We start from the raw sequence: 23,214 nt of genomic DNA, 5'->3' as shown, positions 1-23,214 counted from the left end.
TAATCGCGCGGGCACAGAATCGCGCACTGCAAAAATAGGAAACCGTCAGGTCGACGTGATTGTCTCGAGCTAGCCCTTTTAAATAAAGACCTTATCGCCCTTCCGCATCTGAGGAGGAGGGAGGCGGATTACGTCTCCCTCCACGCATAATTTTCATTTCTGCGCTGTCGAGAAGAGCTGAAAATTTATCCCGTTCGAAGATTGCTCGGTCGATAGAGCTCATCCCTCCTGAAAGTCGCGGTAAAACTTTCAGATATCCTAACAGCTATTTGAAGATCTCTTCGCCGAGCGGTTGGTTGCGGATATATCAAGTTCATTGGCCACGTAAGCTCATTACTTATCTCGATCCTCACGATAGTTTTATTAAAGCATACACAGCGATGTAGCGATTACACTGTGTGCGGGTTTCGTGAGTCAAATCGTCACGCTGATAAGTAAAAATACGTACAAAAATAAGATATCAGATTATAAACGATTTTCGGCGACGCTGCGAGGAAATTTCAATTCTTTATGAGAATTAGCTCTACTACTTGCAAGATCGAAGATTTTATAGTCGAATATAAAGAAACATGTCGCGCAAAAACCTCTGTATGCAAAAATAATGTTTTCCGTAATAATTCAAACCATCTCTATTTCTATTTGTGTTTTTTGAATATTTCTAATTAGGTTTGTAACCTGGAGCAACAATACGCTCTTTGGAGCGTTTTTGAACTGGTTCGAGTTCAAAAACCGCTCCGAAAACCGGATGAATTCATGGAGTAAATTATTTGGAACAAGATTAAAAACCGAACCGAACCGTTGAAGTTTATACGCTCCGAGAGAACGGATCAAAATTCGAATTATAAAATCGCTCTGATGATCGGAGCGATCGGATTCTCTCGAAGCGTATAAAACTTCAATGGTTCGGTTCGGTTTACAACCCTGTTTACAACACATTTAAATTTCATGTGGACCGAGCACTCATATTTTTATTATACCTAATGTAATGTTTAAAACAAGGATGCTAAATACAGGTAAGATTGTAGATACCCATCTTGTCGCGTCGCGTCGCGTTTCATCGTGAGAGCAAGAGCGAGAGCGAGAGAGAGAGAAACCGACAAACGAATAGATCTTCCATTAAAGAAAATTACCATATGATAGGAACCTCCTATCAAACTGATATGTAACCCCTCGACGTCTCCAGCGTTCGCAATCGTCGCTCATTTCGCCTTACTTTATTTTCAAAGGATTCTTTCTTACTCTCTTTCTCTCTTTTTCTCTCTTTGTCTCTTCTCGCGCGACACTCTGAGATTAAATGTAAAAGAGGGAAGGTCCCGTATATACTCTTTATTTGCGCTCCGCGCGCGCATTACTTCGGGTCGCAGGAGAGGCGGATTCATGTGATCGAATATGGGATCTCTGCGATATCCTCCTCGAGTGCGGATATTCGCTTTGATTTCGCATTATCGATGCCGGCTCATCAGTCGCGAATTCATTTGCTCGTAAAGATTTTACTATTTCGTCGGAGACCGGGATGCGATAGAGAGATTTTCTCATGCACATGATCTCCTCAGTAAGAGTTTCCTCTCTGATGAATTTTTATAGTGACACAATTGAATTATATGAATCATGATTAGCTGTCATGCAGCTAGCACATTTTTATAATAGATAAGCTGTGAAGTCGCGCGCGCGGATTATCAAACAACATAACTCTTTCTTTTTGGGATCAAATGCCTTTACAGAAATACTTTACAGAGCAATCGCGTATTTTTTATTTTAAAGGAAATTCATACATTTCGCTGATTCACACAGTCCAGCTTAAAGATCTCTTTTTTTTGCGCATCATTTTCTGTGGAATGAGTATGCAAAACTACAACAATTGTCAGTTTAATAGCAATTTGATCGAAATAGCCATCGACAGGATAACAAATATTTCCGAGGCAATCAATAACCATATGCATGTGTGTGCACGACATACTTTATGCAAAAAAAAAAGAAAGTGACACTTGATAGCACAACAATCGTGCGCATTACGCAAATCACACTTCCGCGCGCGCGAGCTTTCGCATGGAAAACAGAATTTACATAAAGCGTGCTTAATACAATTTATTAAAATGCGCTTACGGCGAAATTGGTATTAATTAAAACTGCGAGATTTGCATTGATTATGATATGCCACTAATTGAAAGCGACTTATCTGCACATTGTATTAAAATGTAAATCAAATCTGTGGCGTTACGGGCATTCACGATTTGTGCCGGCCGATAAGCAAGGAAGCGCGAGGCTGTAAAACATGTTTGCCAAACCCATCCTGTTGTTGGATATACTTTTATCTTTTTTTTTAATAGGAATATGAGACAGCATTTATTGAAAATTGTGCTGGATATCGATGACATGAGCGCTGTTTAAGCTGTATTATAGAAAAAAAGGTAGATATACATGTACCCCGCTATCATAATTATTTTTTATTTTATATTCCCCCGAGCGGTACTCGTGCACGTATATGTACGAATATTCAGAATTCGCGCGCGTTTGCAGGAGAAAAACGAGGATATAATTCGGTCGTAACAATAGAACTACCTTTTGTTAGCTCAATCGATCGGATATCGGCGCTGAAATTTTTTATTCCCAGTACAGATATTTACCATACGATCTCATTCACGTGTGTGTAAGTGGGTTACACGTCATTTTCACATTTTCGCGTTTTCGCGTAAACGCTTAGCAATCGCGATTAAACCAGATACGATCCGTCCGTGGCAAACCCGACGTGAGATCGACGTCGCGATCACGGATTTCCGATCATCGATCGATGCTAAGGTTGCTAATGTTCGTCGTTCAAGTCCAGACCGCTCAGGATCGTGAAACATTTCCCGGTGAGTGGCTGTCGCGACGCGAAAACGCGCCGAGGAGTCGTGAACTTTGCAAGTCGACGATGGTCGTATCAACTCTGGCGGTGTTTGGAACGGCGGGGCTGACATTAAACCTCGCCGAAAGTTCTGCGTCGCGACTCCGGATGGCTCTCAAACTGCTGCGAAAGAGAGGAGTCCGCGCGAGAGCCGGTCACGAGGATATAATCCTTCCATCGCGGCGAGTCAGGTCGAGTCAAAGTCAAATCCCGCGACCCTCTCGGCACCTATGCCACGTCGTCTCGCGATCTCGTCAGAAGAGCTGCTGGGGAGAGGCAGAGATTGGTCTCGCGTATATGTACGTGCGGAGGAAACTTCGGGCGACACACGAATATCGTCGTCGTGCCGGACACCGGCGATATTGCGCGCTCTCTCTCACGGGTCTCAGTTAAATGCCAGGGCAAATACACGGAGTACACGTGTGCATCTCGAGATGCCTCCCAACGACGTCTCTCGCCGCGAGGAGGGCTCGTACGTTCGTGGACTTAAGGTGGCGGTGGCAATGCACCCCGAGTCCGGATATAAAAGGCTCTCTCGGCAAGCAGCTCCCGCTCGCTCGACGAAGCGGCAACTCGGGGAAGCGATTTCTCGTTGTAAAAAGACGCCCGTGTGTCTAATCGAGAATTCTTTCCCTTTCCCTCTTTATCTCTCTCTCCTTCTCTGTGGACGAGCTTGTTGCACGTTGATGTTCCTACGAATAGATGATGCTACGAATAGTGTCGTGCGCGCGATGGTGCAGCATTGTGCCCGTGATAAATAGGATTTTTGTATTTTCGATACGTAGCTCGGCACCTAACATAACTTTCCACGTTACAAAAGATCTTGCTCCTCTGCCGAAAGATAATACATCATTCAATTCATAATTTTCATAATCCCCGCTCGACTATGGATGACTCCGGAGCTGCCGAGGAACAGCTGCCTGCGGTTGATTTTGATACATTCTCCCGGATACTTTGCGAAAATGTACGATAATATTCGCACATAGTGAAACAAAAAATGCCAAGGGAGAACTTTCGCGCGCGCGCGCGCGTGTATTTATTTTCTCCCATTAAACGGAGAGAAAACTCTCGTATATCCGAAAAAGTTCGCGATGCACTGCCATCATCGCCAGGCAGTCAAGCACTCCGTTTTAACTAATGCGCTCCCATGGACTTTCCGCATTGCGGCGCGATCTCTAAGTGAACACACGATGGCTTATTTGTTATGTATTCGCTCGAATTTATTGCCTTACTGGGAGTCGTGCTGGGGTTGACGCTTATCAGCAGCCATGGAGCCGGGGCGTATCGCGCCCGCGGGCGCTTCTGACACTTAGAATTGTCAGGAATCGTTATTCGTCGGCGTCAGAGTGTACCCGAATGAACGCCGTCATCGCGAGAACTCGTCGAAGGACGAGCGTAATTTCCCGCGCAATCGACATGACGGACGGGTGGCAGTCGCGTTCCCCGATCGAGCGATGAGAATCTCGTGATTGCGAATGGGACGAAAACAAACGTCCGGTGCAACCCGCGCGGTGTATAACAATTTTATTCCGTCAACAAAGTAAGTTGTTTTTCCTTAAGAGCGACAGCCTGTGAAAAACTTGATCAGAAATCGATCGACCACGCGCCTCAACCAGCCAGCAGCCGTTTTGTAATTATGCAAATCGGCTTTCCCGTCGCTATCTCGCACATATTTTTTCTCTTCGGAATAGAAATACGCTTTCGTAGCCAGTGACCGGTAAATCGACACGTTTATAGAAGCTGGTGCTCCTGCATGTTGTACGACCGCGCATCAATATTTCAACCACTGTTCAATGAATAAATAATAAGTTGAACCACAAATGTGTAATAGCTTTTGAGACTCTTGTCATTCATGAAAAAAAGTACAAAACAAATAATACCGAATAATGTATCCGATTTTGTATTTTCGCTGAGAGATAGATTTTGTGAGAGATATCAATACCTCAAATTTTGAAACACTCAACACCTTAACGGAACCATTCAGCACCGAGAAATTTAACGATGCGGGCAATTGACGGGTTCGCAGCACTTGTAATAGCAATAATGAGAGTCAGCGTTTCCGCACGACGACGTTTCGCACGTCGTATAATACGAGCGCACGTTCACGAGCGTGCGTCGCTACGCGATAGAATTCTACGGGGTAGTAACTTGCAGCGCAGGTAAGGGTTGGTACGCGCGTACACGCCATAACTCGAAACTTCGCGTTTATCCGAAGGCGTCCAAGGGGACACGGCGGTGTCAGCGATGCGAACCCAACATTTAACTAGGTATAGGTCGCGACTTGATTTACAGGTGAGTGCGAGTTCCGCTTTTAACTCGGAGGCGAATACTGAGAGTAGTTCGATGCACTCGCACAAGGCGGGGACCTTTGAGTCAATTCCGCAGCGAGCACTGTCGTTTGACTCAATAAACGATTGAGCTCACAGCCAGGCCCTTCGACTAACGCGTGTTCCAATCCACATGTTTGATGAATTGCGGACGCACATATAAGCGCTCGTTATCATAAAGAGATCACACACGGCTCGGCGAAAGCCACCGTGCTCGCTCACTGAATTCGGTCTCGTTTGCGCCGGCTTCCGGCACGATTCTCTCCGCGATCGATCGCGGATCAATCGCAACGGAGCGCAATTGCGGCTAATGGAATCGCGATCGGCGCGAAATCGCGAGACCTAAATCGCGAGAGGTTACAAAATGACACGACTCGCGGCTTTTCGCGCGGAAATAATTCTGCTCGACCTAACGTACGATCTCCGCGAGGCCAGGGGTCGCGCGTATCTCTCGATCACACACTCGCATAACCGCGTCGGTGCGCGGCGTAATGCATGCGCCGCGCACGGTTCAATATAAAGGATTGTTATTTACGGCACGGTTTATATTTCATCGGAATATAATGGAAAATGGACCCGCGATGTTTAGGGAGGTAACGGGAGGGAGGAGGCCAACGTATAGCTCCATGTACGTACGTGCACGTATATATACATATATTCCCTTCGCCTATGTCGTTCTGGCTCGCGGCCAACCGCACGTTTTGACATTTGTTTGTAGTTGAAATACGCGCCTACGCACATTTCCGTAATTATCCGTACGTTACGTTCGCTCGCACGCTCTCAGCTATCGTTGTCGGTGCTATCCGAAATTGTTAATCCATCCTGCGCGGAGGGCTCCATTCGTGAATGCACTGTATGTTTACGCTGTCAAATTAATGCCGAAAAGAGAAAGGGAGGAAGGGACGAGCTATCGTACGAGAACATACAGCGATGGTGCAGCCAAGTTTCATCTAATAACAGTCATCTGTTGATAAGAGTACTTGGTGCGTGTAAAGCACACAGGCTGTCAAGCTTAATTATCGGTTTACAAACGCATCGCACGGCAGTGCGAACCGCCGCTTGTCAAGTGTGATGCTTGCGATGACTTGACGAAAGAAGCGTTGACGTTTACCCGTCAAGCTTACGCGGAATTCACGCGCCCTTAATCTCGATCAATTTCGATCTACGCTCCTCGAGCTCTTCTCATCCGGAAACGGACCAGTGCAGCTTCCGGCAGCGACCGTGAACGCCGCTTGAACTTTCTTCCGGAACTTCTTCTCCTCGGAACTTTCGCTCACGCGCAACACTAGCGATCGAAAGAACAGACAAGCGAAAGAAGAAGAATCGTTTTGCGTAGGCTACGATTAATTCGAGTTGATCGTGCGCGATCACGGCTACGTATAAGTGCTTTTCCGCACGAGGTGGGCGCGGAACGGCCGATAATTTTAACCATGCGGGAAATACGCGGCGGAGAGAACATCCGTGATAACGGCCTGCGGATGTTTTTCCTCGTGATAGCGGGATTTCGCCCGCGTCGTTTTCTCGGGTCAACGAGATGTCGTTACATCGTGAGCAAGCTCGCAGGACACGCCTTGCTTGCTGCGGTCGCGTCTTTCTTGCACGATTTTTCGGACGAACGTTGACCGTCCTGAACTCCGAAGATCGCGTACGCGAAAAACTTTCGTCGATGCGGTCCCTGCTTGCCTCGCGTACGAAAGAGGAAAGTCGTACGTGCGTGGATTTTTACATACCGCCCACCCTCGCGTCGCGCGCGGGAATAGTCGCGCGGAGAGAGGCACCGCGCGCGTAATCCTGCAGCTCTTTTTTCAGCAGCGCGAACAAATATCCAGGAAAGTACGCCGTGCAAGATTTACTCGGTATAGACGCGGGGAAAACCCTCGCAAATGGACGACGGAGAAAAATTTTTCGGGTCGCAAGTGGACAGCCTCTGGGCGGGATTCGGGCAACGGGAATGCTCGCGGGTGTTGCAGAATGCAACGCAGAGGGGGAGGGAAGAGAGACAGGAGCGAAGAAAGAAGCGAGAAGGAAGGAACGAGATGGCGGAGACGAAAAGAGTACGGAAAACGGGCAGGAATTGTTACGGCAGCGGGTTTACGAGGTCCCGGTGGACATGATGCCAAGCAAAGGGAGAGGGTGAGCACGTCTCTCTTCTCCGAAAAGGGAAAAGCGTTATCTTGTGCCACGTGTGACTCGAATAACGAGAGAGAACGCGAGCCTTCCGACCTGAGGCTGCTGGACAAGTAGAAGCTGCACGACGTACGTACGTTAATGCGATTTCCGTTCGCGCGATTTCCCGTCGTTGCCAGATCTTCCGTATCTCGCATTACGACTATCCCTGATGACACTAAAACAGATATCGATCCGCGGATAGCGCGGAATTATGTTTTCGTTTCATCTCCGACAACGCGACATTCGCGCAAGGGAACCTGACGGATCACAATGGGGACAGGTAGGTATAATCCAGCGAAAAAATTGCGCTACGTCAGAGAGTGCTCTATGATAATGTCTGCTTAATTCACGTTATCATACATCGTGAAACAAGCGACTGCTGTAATAGGATGTGAATAATGATAGACGTCAAATGACTTCGTACACGAGGCAGCAACGGTTAATTCCGGAATGTCGAGGATCCCAGCTGTATTGCGACTAAAATAGATACAATCTGGATAGCGCGTTGGATTTCGCTGTGAGTACTGTTACTCTGCATAAACGTTTGCAAATACCGGCTACGTACATTCGTTGAGTCTCTGTGCGGATCGTTGAAATCGATTGTCAGAAAAAATTTGTAGTTTGTTTAAATCAACAGCACAAGAGAAAAATAAAGACATACATTTGCGAGTTCCATAAAAATGAGTATTACTGAGAATTAATCGGAAAAATTAAATTGTTTGGATTCAATTTGTTTCAGATCTGACAGAATAGCGCGATAAAGATTATATAGAATTATTCCCAATACCAAAAATACTAAATTTTACTCGGAATCCTTAATCTTCTTTGCGACTCGCATAACGCTACATATAATATCTATGAATAATCTTGATTCGATGATTACCTCGCTCACATTGCAAACCAACGTTCACATTGCAAACCATGGACATCCCTCTCAATAAAATTATGTGGATTTATTACAAAGGAGGATTTAAGATATTCAACATCAATTTATTATTGTAGACACGTCTCGTTAGTGCAGACGCCTCATTACAACGGCATTATTCGTTAAATATAAATATAAAGCGTTTGTCAATACGCAGGCGCAATGCAGTAATCGTTTAAGAATGCATAACAACACAGAGATGTTGCATGGTAAAGTGCATATTGGCAGGTACATTATGTTATATTTAACGTGTCGTGCGAGCTGTTAATGCGGCTCTGACCAAGAAAAATTAAAATGGAGTATATTCCAACACTGCGACGGCGAGACGATTCGAAAACTCGACATTAAACTTTTGCAGACAGCTCCATGTTTTGCGCGTGACCCGACGTGTTCCACGTCTTAATATTACCGAGTCGGAAATTTGGGTAAACCAACAAGTTTCTAATCAAGTTTCGCTGCGAGTTGCTGACATATAATTGTACGAGATACGAGGCATACGATTCCGGCGGGAGTTCAGATCGAAGTCTCTAAACGCTGCCAGATCCAGTGCATACAGTCGAGCCCGAATCGGACGACGACAAAACAGAAGCTGAGCTCTCTAGCGTAGTCGGCTAAAATTATCTCTCGCACAGCATCTCTAATCACGTATACCAGCAGCCGGACTGTCTTACGAGCAACAGTGATTACGGTGCTAATTAAAAACGTCATGACAAAATTCTACCTTTCGGATTGCAGCTTGAGGTGCAACTTGCAGTAGAGAAACGTGTGATCGTATGATTGATTATTAATCGACTTAATGAGGTGATGACTGACATGATCAACAGGCACTCCGACTCCAATCGCCGGATGATTACGTTTGCGTTTCACAAAAAAAAAGAAAAAAGTTGTGCGGAGTGCTTTCAGTAATACCAAATGATGTAGGTGCCACGGTAGCTTCGCAAATGTGCCTGGCGCATTTACATTTAATCTCCGGCAAAACCGATGGTTGGTCGGGTAATTACCAGGCGCGATTACTCGTCGTCAATATGCGCGCGAATCGTTTGCGCATGCACTTCAAAAACACATTATCCGAACTACGTCCGAAATACAGTGAATAGAGTCAAATCTAGAAACTTTGAGCCGATTTTCACATGTCGAGAGAGTTATTATTTAACTAAATTTTAAATATTGCGAAAAATTAGATTTGAATGGGAGACGCGTGAAAAGCAGATTCCGCCGAATAAATCCCATTGCTCGATAGGTATATCGATCTTTTATGCAACAAATTAACGCGCGCGAGTGAATGATTGAAGATGATTCTTTGTCACATGTAGATTGCAGCGCGACAGTGATTTGTAATTGTAAAGCCGATTGAATAAACGGCTTGCTAGAAATTGTCGATTAATTAAAAGTGTTGTATTTCCGCTAATATTTTCGCTCTGAAACGCCGTTAAAAGGCGGGATTGCATTGATTCGCGCGCACCGTAACGCTCGCATAACGAAAAATCACCGTGCCCAGTTAAGGGATTAATGTCATTATCTGTCGAACACAGCGTTCGCCGGAGAGAACGCGACGACTAACATTTCGCAAACTCATTTCCCTGTTCGCGCGCACTTTTAATGACGCGCGCGAACGTGCTAATATAATTATTGCGACAGTTTCACTCGTTATCCCTGATTGTCCCGTACGATAAATAATAACTGCTTGGACCGCGCTACACATCGGTCGAGTTCGAGTTGCTGCGCGAATTTCAGTCACGAAAGCTGCCGCTTTCCTTCCACTCGATGTGCTCGATGATGAGACGAAGCCCGTGCGTTTCTTCGGGGACGAACATCGCGTACAAATGGCACGTGGATTTCGGAGGGACCATTCGATCGCTGGTATTCTATTCGGTAGCGTCGAGGCAAGGAACGGGTCCTCGTTTGCGCCATAAATCAGAGACGGTTCTTCGAGGTGCAAGACAGCGATATTAGAAATTTCACCACCGCAGACTTGTAACATTCGCAAACGTGATGATGGCATATTACTCCCGCACTGCGCGAGCGAGAGCTATTCTCCTCTTGCTTTGTCTCTCTTCTCGTCCTCTCTCTCTCTCTCTCTCTCGCTTCGCGAGAATAAATGGATAGCCGAAGCTCCCGAGCAGGTGTTGCGGGTGCAACGCGCGGTCTGAAAAAATATGGAGCGAGGTCGCGGAAAATGAGCCCGAAACTTTCGCGGGCGATGATGCAAAGCAGCGCGCGCTCGCTCTCGCGCGCAGCTTATCGCGTGAATGTTTGTATGGTGATCTATCCTCGAGGAAGTCGGAACCTCCTCCAACCCCTTGGCCTACATACCGAGGAGTTATGGCCGCGCGGCCGTGTCATACAACCGCGCGAGGTCCCCGCGAAGCATATAAGGAAATAGGAGCGCTGTGCCCGCGCGTTCAGACATTATGCCGCGATGCGGTTGCTGCCACCGGCACGAAACAAGCTGGCCGCGTTCTCGCGAAAGCGGAGAATGCTAGACGCCGGTGCATGGTGGCGGCTGTAACATTTGATTTCGGCTCGCTCGCGATGAGAATATTGAGATCGGAAATAAAATGCCGCACTAATAACGCCCGCCACTCCTCACTTCTCTCCTCTCCTGCGCTTCCCTCCCCTCTGCCCGGTTACCAAAAAATATCGTAGTTTTTATAGGATATCGGAGAATGCCTGTATCAGGGCGTAAATATTTTCGGTTCCGGCCGAACAATTTTTCCGCGCGGTTTCGTTATGCTCGCGCTATTTTCGCGCAACGCGACCGACGACGGGGTAAATATCATCACATTTTGAGCCGACGACTACGTAGTACCTACGCGCGTTCAGAACTCGTTAGCGTTGCTTGCTTTAAAACGTCGTTATGTACTAAGCATATAACAGAAGGCGTACAGTTGTACGCTTCGCGAGATGGTACGCGACGATCCATATACGCGAGCTTAAAACGTTACCTTGCACCTTTGACGATGACGACATTTCACTTTGATGACGCAAATGCATTCTCTTACTTTCAACAATTCGCGCTCTCGTTGAGTCGGTGCCGGCTGTAACGATTTAGCGGTCACAGAATGATCTCAGTGTTACTGCACTACGGGAAGTTATATCCCCGCTGGAAGAAGTGTCGCGTGAAAATCCCAGTTCAGGTATATTCGCGCGCCCGAGAAAATCCAAATCAGAGAGAAAGAAAGAGAAAGAGAGAGATGGAGAAAGGGAAGAAGTAGCAGACGACCCAGAGGTTCTGAATAGAAATCGCACAATATACCGGCCACTTTACAGGACACCGAGCGCCGAGCTTATTAAACGTACGAGTCTTCGAGTACGACGGTAACAATAATACAGAAACTGAATATGTAGCCTGTGAATACGGATGAATACGGATGAATATGGATGAAGGGAAGAAGCATCTGGTTATTACTTAATCGAGAACGTGGTCTCACACACTTTCTCTCTCTCTCTGTCTCCTTCTAGCGTTCAACCGTCATACGTAAATCCATATTGTCAACGTGACGCTCACTGATTCTCAAATAACCGCCTATAAGTTCTTAATCGGCGTAACGAGCGTTATACGCGAGGCGTGTCATTTTAAGGGGGTGAGCCAGAAACGGAGACACGCGTTTGCATTCGTCACTGGCGAACGAGCCAACGGCGGACTCATCGTCTCATCAGCACAATCGTGCCTGTTTTCAAAGAAAATCCCTGCTCGAGTTTTCTCTTTCAGTCTGTCTTTCCTGCTGCTGCTACTGTCGGTCGAGAATGTACAATACTCACGGGGGGCAGCTAAATGAATCCGCTCCGTCCCCACGTCGTTCCCCCGCGACGCTACGGGTGCCGTTTCGTAATCTTGGTTAAGTCGTCGACAATTAGCGTAATTTCGGTGTTTAAAAGGACGCGTTATTTCTTCGTGGCACGTCCGTCTTATCGCGTGTCACCCGCCGCTGGCATGCGTAACCGCGGCCGTGTACGAGCGCGGTTACCCTAATCGATAAGCCCGGGATATTAGCGATATTAGCGCGCCTCTCACCCCAATCTCCCCTCGGAGGCCATCCAACCCTCGCCTCTCTCTGTCTCTTTCTCTCGCCCTTCTAGTCCTCCGGGTAGCAGTCTTATAAAATTTATGATAATTTCCGGTTACATGGTAGCCTTCCGTTCTCGGCTCTCAGTGGGCCACGGCGCATAATTTTTCATCGCGATGGCGCCGCTAATGCGTAGTAATTTTTCGACTTTACTGGCTGGCGAATAGTGTCACGATGTGGCCGCGAGCAACCGGTGCAATATGCGGTTTTGAACTAATTCCAACTCGACGTTTTTGCGAGATTTATTTTTCACTGAATAACAGAATATCACACGTGTGTGTGTGTGTATTGCGTGATGCGTTCCACGTGTTTTTCTCTTCGCTGATTAAAGTCGGCTTAATAAATAATATATAACAGTTAATGGATTACATGAATTGTGTAATAATCTTTGTCCTAAAAATTTCGATAACTGCAGAGAGTAACATACATTTTACATCTGTAGACAAATAGCTAACATTGCAACTGCAGATCATACGCCAGCTTTATCCCTCTTGGAAAGGCAGACAACCATCTCGATCGTATTTAAGAATGGTATCACGTTCCCTAACTACCCTGTGTCTGCCGCATATAGACACACACCCGCCGCCGGGTAAGGATAGCCAGATAGGCTAGAGTGTATCGAGCATCGTACGTACTTATCTGAACCATGCACTTTTCAGTGACAAGGGGCTATGATTTATTGCCTACAAGCTAGCTACAATGACTCCCCGCGCGTGTTAAACTGACCGCGTTCATCATTAAAATTAATGGGTATTGGATAACGACCACGATAAGGGGAAAGTGAGGAGGCAGGATTGACCGAAAGCGTCGTCGCTTGATGCAGCTGTCGGGAAAGACGTTGTTAATGTCTTGCAGTTCGATATTTCGAAGGATTTCACGATAACGATTGCCGGGGGAAAATAATGGAAAGCACCGCGCGCCGATTTCGTGCGCATTTGCATTTTCGTTGACAATAACGAGAAGTAATGCTTCGCTCGAATCGCGGCGTTTTCCAAACATAAGCGACTTATCCGCTTGCTCGCGCGCTTGATTCAGCGCGCTGGGCCCGCGCGGGATCTCCCCTCGAGGACGCGAGAAATTTTACGTGGATCTACGCGTATAATCAGCGCGATTTCCTCGTCGAGGTGTCCATACGCGCGCGCAGCAGGCGCAGGAGGAGCTATTGTAACCGCATTTTCGCGTGTTCTGTAATTGTTCCACGTGTCTATTGTGCAGATGAGCATTAAGTCTGCGGCCCGACAGATCCATTAAAATTAATGGGGATGCGATCGCGAGCGAGATAGCTCGGGCGTGATGTCGAGCGCGGAGCAAAGTGATGCGTCACATTCACAAAGAAACAATGCGCGTAATACGCACAGGTGGAAATCCCGGCGATCGCGTCGCGATAATTCGCGCATTACAATGTACGCATTAACGTTAAAGCGGTCATTATGACAGTTCGATTGGAGCGCTCGAGTTAATGCATGGCAGGTATTCGAGGTATTCCGGGGCTACGCAGGCCAGATTTAATCAATCATTTTTCGATATCGACGCGAGAATACCGTAATGCCCAGGCGAGAGTCGACGCGATGTCAAGCCCCGGATCGACATCGCGCTCTCACAAGCCGATCAACTATTTATGCGCTCGCCGACGCGGTGTGCTCACGGTAGTCATTTTTATCTGTACTCCAGCATCCGTACTCTCGTAATGTATTCCGAAGCACCGCGCTCGCTAACTGCCGCGCGGCGAAGATCCGCCGCCGTACCGGTAATCGCTTGCGATCAACTACTTTATGGAAATAAATCGTATTATGGTAATCGGCTGTCCCAGTTCACAGTCAAAAGCGAGATTAGGCCGCGGCGGCGGTTACTGTCTAGCAATTTTCCTGTTTACACGCTTACGGCGCCCTTATCACGGTACACGCGGCTCAGAATCGCATTACCCACGAAGCGGCGGGATAACCGCATAAAAGTTCCTCCTTCTGCTGGGTCGGCGAAGGGAAATACGCTCAGCGAACGGCGAGCAAACGAGCGAGCTGCCGGACTCGCGCTGGACCAATCCCCGTTGTCGATGCTCGTCCACCCCGATACGGTAGCCTTGCAGGCGCGATAGATCACGTTATCGTTAATGACATTTCGCGGTCAATTCTCGCGGTCATCAACGCTGGGAATTCTCCGGGATACAAGGAGGCGGCCCAGGCGAATCGATCTGTCCAGCTCGCGCGTAACGCACGTTGTTAAGCGGCGCGTTAAAATCCGGCGAACGTTCTCCCCCTGACGTAGCCGCCGCTATGTTCTCGACATATTTGGATGGGATCTGCTCGGTGACGCGCGTCGTCAGCCGCGCGAGTGCCGACCGTGGTACGACGAGCACCTACGGAACCGTTGGCCACGTTCGCGCAGCTACGCAAAATGACGACGCTACCGTTACGCATACTCGAGATACCCAAGATACTTAACAATCCGGTATTCCGATTACGACAATACGTCCGTGCACGGACGAGCACCGCGTCTTTGAATGGTGTCTTCGAGTCTAGGCGCGATGGGGATTCGTTGCGCGTGAAGCGAGCTTGGCAAGCCTTGCGCGGATCTCCCCCGTTGTTCTCGTGGTGACTTGGTGGTGCAGGTATGTGATGAGAGCATCGGCTAATCGCCGATCTCATGTCACGATGCGAAGGAAGTCTCTTGAGATTGAACGTTCGTGGCTCCGCCAAGCTTTGCTCATCGAATTTTTTGATCGCTGAAACACGTGTAAAAAAGGTACAAAAAGCTGCTGGAAATTACGTATTCCAGTTACGCAATGATCCAATGATTATTGGACTCTGCTTTGTACCCTCGCGGCGGAGTTGCTGCGGTGCTACCGCGCGACGATATTGCGAGCGCTTTTTACGTTGGCGTTCGACGTAAAATTAAAATCCACCACATTTTATTATCAGCGATCATCGACGACAAATCGAACAAAGCCACTTTGTGGACGGAGTAGATCTTTGTCCTTTGCCCTGTACCCTCGCTCCTAGTTTGAGAAACAATTCATGAAGTAATATCGGTCGAGCCGAGTGTTTGATCAAAGACGCAAAAAGTTTCATTAAAACTTCTTTGATCGCTGAAACAAGTAAAAAGAAGTACCCGGCCAATTACGTAGCCCAGTTACGCAATGACCCACTGATTATTAAGAATGAAGCGTTTTCGTTGCACAACGTGAATAATCAATCGATCTCTCGCAAAGGACGCTGCGCTTATCACGGAAAACAGGCTCTTATCCTTAGCTCAATTATGTTGCAAGTTGCTATTGTTGTCTCCATTTTATCTTGTGTCTGCAGCGAGCATAAAGGTGTATGAGGGTCCTCAAATCGCAAAAGCGAATATATATATGTATATATATGTATATATATGTATATATATGAATTAAAAGAGATGTATATCCATGGAATATGCACAAGTACGTGTTCGCATCGTCTGCATAGCTTCGTATAATGAGGAAAGCACCCGTACACATCCAGCAAAAGTCGGATTCTAAAGTGAAGTTCTCTCTGGAGTTTTCTTGAATTTTCATTACCGTACCATCCGGGAGTAAGGCGGAAAGTTCCTCGGCAAGGGATAGAAGGGCAGAAGGAAGCGCGATAACACCAGGAGAGCACAAGCGCCTCAAGTTCCATCTCCGCGGCGGGTAATTCGAGACCTCGACCCCCGCCGTACGATTATAATTTCATTCGCCGGAACTCGCGCGATTAATGTGTCGGTGCCGACCTGTTCTCCCCCTCTAATTAAACCCTGCGCATCCCGTGGCACCGACGTGTCACGTTCGCTTTCATGGACTCTCGGTGATGATGGCGATCGTCGAGCGAGCTCGGTCAGGAAACGCGCTCCGCACGCACAAATGGAACTCACCTCAGTTCGATGCCTTGGCTGCGCCTGTCATTGATGCTGACGATGACGTCGCGCGGCTGTACCTTCTTCCTGTCACCGCCGCCACACTTTGGGGTAGTCACTTTGCCGCGCGAACGTACGCCAGGCACAAATGACAACTACCGTACGGCCGCGCGCGTACGGTACTTATTCGCGTCGCGACGACGTAGTGGCATCCAGCGCAAACGACGATGAGGTCAACGTCGTTCCTGGAGCGTCTTTGTGCTTCTCTGAGTCAGTCTCTTTCTCTTTTTACCCCTTAGTTTCTTCTGTTCGGTCCCGATTCCGCTCGCGCGCGCTTCAACTCGCAACGCGGTGAGAGTTTCGTTCGGAGCACAACGGACTACGTACACGCAAACGAGCACGGGATTCAAGTCAGTCACGTATCTCGTCGCACAGATCACGTCGCACACCGCCGGGCCGTCACAGTGCCGTCGTTTTCCCTGCTGCGCTACCCTCCGTCGATTTAGCGTGACTCCCCCGAGTGCACGGCGATCCCGATGTCTGCGATTCGATTCCACGCGAGCGCGCGCACCAGCAGCGTGTTCTGTCTCACGCGACGCGATCGAGTTCACCGGAAGTCCACGAGATCTCTAGCAACCCTCGAGACGAAGCGACGTGAATGCGAAAACGACGCTGCAAAGTGCCACGAGTTGACGCGAGAACATCAATGTGCTGCTCGCATTATATCACGGGGATGAACGTTTAAGCCGAAGACATTTAGCTTTCAATCGGTTCTAGTCGGATATTCCTGCGTACCACACGCACGTACGAACAAATGAACGAATGCACGCACGCACGTAGCTTCAGCTAACTCGACTATGGTGTCGGCGATTGGACAATCACGCTCGGCTCCGCGAATGCTGTTCTCTCACATCCGCTGTGAGTGAGTGAGTAAATGAAGGCCCGGATATCCCGCCACTCGGAGGATGCAAGAACAAGGAACCGAACGTAAAAGCGCGTCCAGCTGATCCACGCTGATCGAAAGAGAAAGGGGTAGGAGCGCTCGCGTGGGGCACAGAGTTACGGGAGCTGCAACGCGACAACGTGTGCTGTTTACCCGCGCGACGACGTAAACACTCCGCACGAAAGCACTCGACTGCTCGGCAGGGGTGGCCGAACGGCACAGTTCGGGTTGCTCGCGCAGTAGCTTGGTAACGCGACGCAACAGTGCGCAAGTTGTGCTTTTGTGCGGTGAATGCGGACTCCGGCTACGGGGCCAGAGTACCTAGGTGATCTCTCTCACCCTCTGCTTTCTCTCTCTCTCTTCCTTTCCTCTCTTTCTCTGTCGCTTTCTTCGCGCCTTTCCTCCGCTCTTGATATCTCTCTTTATGTCTTCCTCTCGCGCACCGCACTTCTCGTGCTTTTTCTTTTTCACCTTCCCGCCTTCCTTTTGGCTCTCTTTGTGCGTTACCGCTTTCGCTCACCCCTTTGCACTCCCGCCCCGCGTTTTCTTTCCTTCCTTAGCTTTTCCTGTTCACTCTTGAAATCCCACCGATCCTCCTACACCCTTCCTTCCTTCCGGTCTCACCGACTGACTAACTGACTGTCGCCCGTCTATCTACCTGCGCCGCGGAAGAGCGGCCACGATGGATCGCGAAAAGTAACTGGCGAGCCGGCCGACCCCGATTGGCTCGAGTCTGCGCCCTAGCGACAACTCGGGTACACCGGATATAAAATATAGACGCCTAGTGTGTACGTATACCTACCTACGCGCCGGTCTCTCCCTCCGTCTCCCTTTCTCGTCCACTTTCTCTCTCTCTCTTTCTCGTTCTCTCTCTCTCTTCCTCTTTCTCTCTTCCTCTCTCTGCGCAGCAACACGGGGGTTGAAAAGGAGGAAACTCCTCCCCTGCAACCCTCCAGCAACTCTCGCTCTTGCTTGCTCTCTCCCTCGTCCTTCCGTTACCTGCTCTCCTCTTATTCTATTTTCACTCGCCATACTGATGCTTTCTCTCTCCCTCTCTCGCTCCCCTTCTTCCGATCTCTCTCTCTCTCTTTCTCTCTGCACCCTGTTCACTCACTGTACGCTTTATGTTCCCTCTTCCTCTCGCCCTCCTCTCTATCTCGGCGCTCTCTCGTGTCGTCTCTTTGCACCCCTCTCGTCCATATCTTGTCCTTCTTCTCTGTCTTCCTCTATGTGTTCTCTTCCTTCATTCGTGACTATGCGTCTCGTATCGCCTGCCGCAGCGGCGCCGGTATGTTGTTGCCGCTGCGTTGTAACTGTGATGAAACCTCAAGGTGTACGCGTACCTGCGTGCAAAGGGAAATGGTCTGCGGAAACGCGAAGGCGAATATTTGTCTTAATTCGAGGTAGATACATTTAAAGCGGCATGCTGAAATTGCATTGTCTTGCGCGAACGGCGCGGAACGAACGCCCTCCAACGTTTTTCCGGAGATTTGCGTGTACGCGCGTCTCTATTTCGTCGTTCTACAATATCGTCGTAACTTGCGTGGATTTAGCAAATGAACCGTATACGTATCGTGCACGATCGTAATAAGACTATGATCAAATTTAGCGAACAACTTCCTGCTTGCCCATTTTCAGCCTGAAGTCTGTGTCTGTCTACAGACTAATTGCGCGTCTGCTTCTTCATGGGGAATTACCTTGCGCTTAGTGTATCGATTTAGCGACATGTACATACGGGTATATACACATACACGTAATGACAATGCAGATTGAATCCACAAAAGCGAAAAGGTAAAGGACTACGTTAAATATCTACCGTTCTCTTTTGCTTGATTGTAAAATAAGTATTTCCGAATATTTGTATTTCGCTTTGAGTAATAGCTGAGATTTGATTTGTAAAACAAAGCATTTTTAATTAAATCCGCAGTGCAGTTATAACTTAAAACGTCACGTTTTGATAATGCTCTTCGACGGGAAAAATTTCATATCATTTCGCAGTTGAGGTCAGCAATTATAACATCGTTACGATATTATCGTTGCATTTTTAAAGAAGTCAGTGACGATCCCAAAACAGCTAGATGTAACACGAGTAGCAAAGTTAATGCGGTAAACCATAGTATATCATCAAACGAATTGTGGTGGCATTGTTTACCGTGTCAGTGACATTTGTCATCCGCCACTATCATAATTAATTAAAAACATCGCTCTCGGGACATCGCTGATACGATCCTCTGCATTTCTCTCTTGCAGTTATTCGGAATTTACATAATTATATTAATGTCACCATCGAGACAGACATCGACAAGCTCTTTTAAAATCCTCCCTGCGTTTATTATCAAATTATCGATTTACAGTATGCTCCAAATTCTTGAATGAAGTTACAAAATCATCATTTTATTCGCGTGATTTTATTTTCATGTAACTGAAACCGTGATTCGACAAGTTTTTCATTAAGCTTTGTTGTGCGCTACCAAGTATCGATTTCTGTCATGCTCCATATCTTTTGACGACCTGATTTGAGACAACTCTCCGTGATTTTACCGACAATTAAAATGTCAATTTGTGACGATGCCATTTCCATTGGATAAACCCCGATGTCTCGAGATTAGAGAAATCCCGAGCGCGCATCTCCTGAACGTGTACAAGTTATATTGTTATTCATAATAGGTGGAAAAGTAGTTTCCCGTAGCCCGTAACAAAGCCCATTATCTTAACGCGGCTACGACGGGAATCTTAAAATTGGACGCATCTCTCGGTAGTCTAATTACTCATTAGCCAGGCCAGCCGGTGATCTGAGCATCGTCCTAACACAGCCGAAAACTTGGCAACGGCTATTATAGCCGCGCTCGTAGATCCGTTTTCACGGCTACTTTAACCAGACGCGGTAACAGGTTTCAGGGTCCTTCCCCCTCGCTCCGGTTCTCCCGATTTCGTCTAAATTATACGCTATATTAAATTACTCGACCCGTACATCGCCATTACAGTTTGTCGCTCGACAAAGTAGACGCACGCAACTACTTCTGTTGGATCATTACCGTTAGTTAATGGGCGCGAAGTCGCGCACGAGTCATATGTTAGCAAATTTCGGAGCAACAAACTACTACCCTATTGTGACATTTGCGCTGGTGGTGGTGGCGCGCATCGATGCTCGTTCGTATCTACCTGCACGCGTACGTGAATTTTCGCATCGCGATTATCCTCGCTCTTACGATTTTCTTGGGGATTGTTTGGAACGTTCGCATACATTTAATAATAATATTCGTAGCACACTTTTCGTTATTTCAGAATAATAAGAAAAAGAAAGAGTAATCCGCTTGTGAATTGCACTCTTCTTACGTCATCCGAAGCGTCTCATAAGCCGTGGCGCGTTTCGTTTCGACTACGGAACACACGGGGGATGTTATTAGACTGAAAATATATAGGTATATGTGTATACAAGACGTCGGAGCTCATTATATGTCACGTGTTAGCGTCACGTAGACGTGGCACACGGCGTCTTGAGCTTTTTCGCGAGTTTCGCGCGAGCAGAGAGCGAACAAGAAGAAGCAGCGCGGATCGCAGCACAGCTGCGGATCTACTCAGGCATTCGCGAAACCGGTGGTAGTGTCGGTCATGAATAAACGATCGTAATCTCTCATTCAATCGTCCGTGTACTCCGCGCTCAATAGCGTACGTATATTTTTTATACTCTGGGAGGGAAAGAGGAAGAGAGAGGGAGGGAGGGAGGAACAACGGTGGAAGAGCGAAGGCGCGGTTACGGCGAACGTGCGCACGTTGCCGCATTCTAAGGACCCCGCACCTGCAAACCGCTCTTACACCGCGAAACAAAGGTCGTCGACGTGCGGGGATAATATCCGGGGCGGAAGATCGCGCTCCAGCCAGACGCAGAGGCGTGCATCTTCCGCTAATTAGCATTCATCTAGCCGCGGCTGATACGAGCGTTGCGTCGTTGCTCTGCGTTGCGTTGCGTTGCGTAGCGTAACGTTAATTCCGCCATTGCTATCGCGTTAGCTTTGCGCCTTTGCCGTTTCGCCGAGCCGTATTTCCGCATTCGCACAATGTAAACGCATGGGGTGCACGCGCGCGCGCTCACTCGAAGGGTGCGCCGGCATCATTCCGATGCATCGAGGGGTGCTCTTCCCGTACACGTACGATGAGGGCGACGGCAGCCTCCACGCGTAACAGGAACAGACGTGCTCGTCGTGATAACCTGCCTCCAGGACGTATGGAATTACTCGATAAGCTCACGTACCGCACCAGGCCGCAGCCAATTCTGGGTTGCACGGGAGAAAACATCCCTAAGCTGTCAACGTTCCCCAGGAATCTAGAGTAAACAACGTGACTAATGGTGATGGCGATGTCCTGGTGCGACTGCGGGATTAAACAGCGCCGATAAGTGTTTCTACGGCAGAGAGACCGCGATGATTACCTTAACTTCCGTGCATTATTAATGCTAAGCGGAATCGGCTTCCGCTCGCTCGCTTGCTCTTGATTGTTATCGCGCTCGGGAGTCGCAATCTTCCGTATAACGTCGTCGATCGAACCTAAACTTGTTTTATCGTTATGTTAACATCTAATTTAAACTTGCAGATTTAATGTACGACAGGTTCGCGTGTCTCGCAACGGTATTAGGCAAATTCGAAATTCCTACGTTACATTAAATTTTAATGAATTTAATTCTGACGGAGATATTCGAAATTTTCTGCTGCGAGGGAAGTTATCGTTTGGCAGCTCACGGAAGGAGAGCGAACGCAAAGAGATAGAAAATCACGCAATCTCAATCCTCTCAAATTTGTATCAATATCAATATTAATTTGCTCGTCAAGGCCGCCCCAAACCCGTTTCACGTTGTAACTGCTTGCTCTCCTCTTTCACGGCGCACTCGCTGCGTGAATTTATTACAACTGTATATTCCTGTGCATTAACCGTTATTTCGTTCTACCATGATAATTTGCCCCGACGTTACGTAGCCCCCAAAGTGCATCGAATTATCAGCTAGAGTTAACGTGAAATGGCTTGAACATTTACGATCCGTTTTTTACGAGGAGGACGTAAATAAAATGCGCCACAATTCTTTCAGAGTGTTGTTAAGAGAGCAAAGGATCGCTGCCTATACGAGTTTTTATAATATGCGCAAAAACGAGATTGCTTGACGCAACGCTGAACTATCTCTAGCTGAACTAGAAAATGATACGCGTTTCTCGCTTAAAATAATTGAGGACTGCACAAGCGTAGAAAAAAAAGAAACAAACGATACGCACACCTGCATGCAAGTGCTGACTGCAAAACGTTCGTGTGTTAATACAAAAATTTGTTAATTATGTTGTAGCGGTGGGAAACGCTGTGCTTAGCGCGTGGAAGCTTTTCCGACTGTAAACACATGTGGGAGACACGCGGATTCCGCAAAATTAAATCGCCCAGCGCATTGGCACGATAATTAATCAAAGAGTGCGCTTTGTAATGTTCCGCGCCCATGTTATTCAATATCGTTCGCTGTCTTCGTTAAATTTCGCGGCACGTACCTCAAAGCGACGTGTTTATTATATTCGCGAAATATAACCCATCTGCCCGTGGATTATCCCGCACACGGAACAGAAAGACCTCTCGTAATATCCGAGCGTGCGTTTCCTGACATTTCCGCAACGTTCGCATCCACCTCGTGATGGCGGGACGAATACGAAATTTAAAGGCTTGAACGACAAGAGAAACGAGTCGGAGCACAGCGTTGACTAATTATAACCGCGGCCTAACACCGATTCATTAGCGTTTCTCTCGTCGAAGAAGCAGAATCGTATAACAGCTGCTTACGCGCGTTCATACTTGGCACTTGAACAAACTTGGAACAAACGGCAAACAGCGGGTAAAGTGGGATACCGCGTGCGCCGACTAGGAAGAATAGGCCGGCGCTCCTCTTTCGCCGTAGTTAAGAAATATGGCTGTGATTGCGTCTGGCGCAATAACATCCCTTAGACAAGTCGTGCGCAGCATAGAGTCGGACCCAGTCACTTGTTATGCATGATATATTGCGGCATGCTTTCTACGTGTCTTCG

The 23,214-nt window shown here is 47.8% G+C and overlaps 1 protein-coding gene across 4 annotated transcripts in view; it reads right to left on the bottom strand.

The window, feature by feature from the left end:
* LOC105279217 (teneurin-a) overlaps positions 1-17,899 on the bottom strand; it is a 458,941-nt gene extending 441,042 nt beyond the window's left edge. For all 4 annotated transcript variants that reach the window (XM_011338851.3, XM_011338852.3, XM_011338854.3 and 1 more), the window contains exon 1: positions 16,240-17,899. The gene's annotated coding sequence lies outside the window, so the exon portion shown is untranslated. The remainder of the gene's footprint in view (positions 1-16,239) is intronic.
* Positions 17,900-23,214: the final 5,315 nt, after the last annotated feature.

This window comes from Ooceraea biroi, chromosome 5 (assembly GCF_003672135.1).
Source record: "Ooceraea biroi isolate clonal line C1 chromosome 5, Obir_v5.4, whole genome shotgun sequence".
Classification (NCBI taxonomy): Eukaryota; Metazoa; Arthropoda; class Insecta; order Hymenoptera; family Formicidae; genus Ooceraea; species Ooceraea biroi.
Note: the sequence above shows the minus strand (reverse complement) of the source record. Positions and strands in the feature narration are given on the sequence as shown.